This window comes from Chrysoperla carnea, assembly GCF_905475395.1.
Source record: "Chrysoperla carnea chromosome X unlocalized genomic scaffold, inChrCarn1.1 SUPER_X_unloc_93, whole genome shotgun sequence".
Lineage (NCBI taxonomy): Eukaryota > Metazoa > Arthropoda > Insecta > Neuroptera > Chrysopidae > Chrysoperla > Chrysoperla carnea.
In genome coordinates, this window is record NW_025408226.1 from 27,501 (window position 1) to 30,000 (window position 2,500).

At 35.3% G+C, this 2,500-nt stretch overlaps 1 pseudogene; it reads left to right on the top strand.

Annotated features, from left to right (window-relative positions):
• Positions 1–297: 297 nt before the first annotated feature.
• The window catches only part of LOC123304785, a pseudogene marked incomplete at its 3' end in the record, with an annotated part of 3,961 nt that continues 1,758 nt past the window's right edge, over positions 298–2,500 (top strand).

Sequence of the window (2,500 nt, forward strand, 5' to 3'; positions counted from 1 at the left end):
TTAATAATATATTTTTAAAATATTAAATAAAGAAGAATAAACAAAAATATTATATATTAATATTTTGTTATGGAATATTTTATTTGTAATAAAATTTTCAATATACTCGAAAAAAATTAATATATATAATTATTTATTTTTTATTTTCTTCTCTTTAGATAAATATAAAAATAATATTATATAATAATATTAAAAAAATTTGAGTATGAATAATTAAGAAAATTGTTTACTTATAAAATATAACAAAAACATAATATATAAAAAAAATTTTTGTTTTAATACTTCTAAAAACTTTTACGACCTCAGAGTAGGTGAGATTACCCGCTGAATTTAAGCATATTATTAAGCGGAGGAAAAGAAACTAACTAGGATTCCCTTAGTAGCGGCGAGCGAACAGGGATAAGCCCAGCACTGAACCCCGTGGCTGATAAACAGACACTTGGGGAATGTAGTGTTTAGGAAGATTCAATATAAACCTATTGTTATATAATACATCCAAGTCCATCTTGAATGGGGCCATATACCCATAGAGGGTGCCAGGCCCGTAGTGATTATTATTGATGATAGGTGAATCTTTCCTTAGAGTCGGGTTGCTTGAGAGTGCAGCTCTAAGTGGGTGGTAAACTCCATCTAAGGCTAAATATTACCACGAGACCGATAGCGAACAAGTACCGTGAGGGAAAGTTGAAAAGAACTTTGAAGAGAGAGTTAAAGAGTACGTAAAACCGTTCAGGGGTAAACCTGAGAAACCCGAAAGGTCGAAAGATGAGATTCATTTACTTTTTATCGTTAATCAACCAATTTGTACTAGCATGTGACAAAAATTTTTATTAGGAATTTATTTTTAGTAAAAATATATGCACTGCTGTATATTGTTAATTGTATGATAACGAGGTATGCACTTCTCATCTTGTAGGACGTTGCGACCCATTAAATATTAATCTATAGGCATTGGTGCGTTGATTAATGTACAATATTATTTTTTGATAATATTTTGTGTATGTTAAACGCCTATGTTTCTTGATTAATTGTTTGATGGTATTAATTATAAATTGATATTGAGTCGCGTTATTAACGCGTTCAGATCCACCACGAGTATAAATAGGTTTTTTTATTAAAACATATTATATATACGGATTTTATGCCGTTATATGATACTATTTAACTGTCAGTAGGTGTATGATAATGAACTGGCTCATTTTTTTTTATTAAAAATTTATCTGTCAGCGACGATATAGCTTTGGGTACTTTCAGGACCCGTCTTGAAACACGGACCAAGGAGTCTAGCATGTACGCAAGTCATTGGGAATAAAATATTTTTTCATCGAAATATTTATAAATTTTATGAAACCCAAAGGCACAATGAAAGTAAATATTATTTATATTTTTTTATAAATGATAAAAGGAGGATATATTTATATTATGTATTAAATATCGCACTCCTAGGGCGTCTTATATTATTATAATTTAGTTTTCGGATTATATTATAATAGAGGCGCACCTAGAGCGTACACGCTGGGACCCGAAAGATGGTGAACTATGCCTGGTCAGGATGAAGTCAGGGGAAACCCTGATGGAGGTCCGTAGCGATTCTGACGTGCAAATCGATCGTCGGAACTGGGTATAGGGGCGAAAGACTAATCGAACCATCTAGTAGCTGGTTCCCTCCGAAGTTTCCCTCAGGATAGCTGGCGTTCATTATATAAGAGTCTCATCCGGTAAAGCGAATGATTAGAGGCCTTGGGGCCGAAACGACCTCAACCTATTCTCAAACTTTAAATGGGTGAGATCTCTAGCTTGCTTAAAAACATTATTTATAATGTGAAGCTATGAGAATATATTTTTTATATATGGATCAGAGTGCCAAGTGGGCCACTTTTGGTAAGCAGAACTGGCGCTGTGGGATGAACCAAACGTAGAGTTAAAGCGCCAAAATTGACGCTTATGGGATACCATGAAAGGCGTTGGTTGCTTAAGACAGCAGGACGGTGGCCATGGAAGTCGGAATCCGCTAAGGAGTGTGTAACAACTCACCTGCCGAAGCAACTAGCCCTGAAAATGGATGGCGCTGAAGCGTCATGCTTATACTCTACCGTTAGTTGGTATTTTCGATAAAAGATTTATCTTTTATCATGAAACCCTAACGAGTAGGAGGGTCGCGGTGGTGTGCGCGGAAGGATTGGCCGTGAGGCCATCTGGAGCCGCCATCGGTGCAGATCTTGGTGGTAGTAGCAAATACTCCAGCGAGGCCCTGGAGGACTGACGTGGAGAAGGGTTTCGTGTGAACAGCCGTTGCACACGAGTCAGTCGATCCTAAGCCCTAGGTGAAAACCGATGTTAATGTTTGATGTGTTTAATAATATAAAATAAATACAATATTATTAATGAATATTATTGCTTTTTAAAAAACAATAAACATTATTAATAAATATGTATAAATATATATATAAATATATACATCCATTGGGCGAAAGGGAAACCGGTTCCTATTCCGGTACCC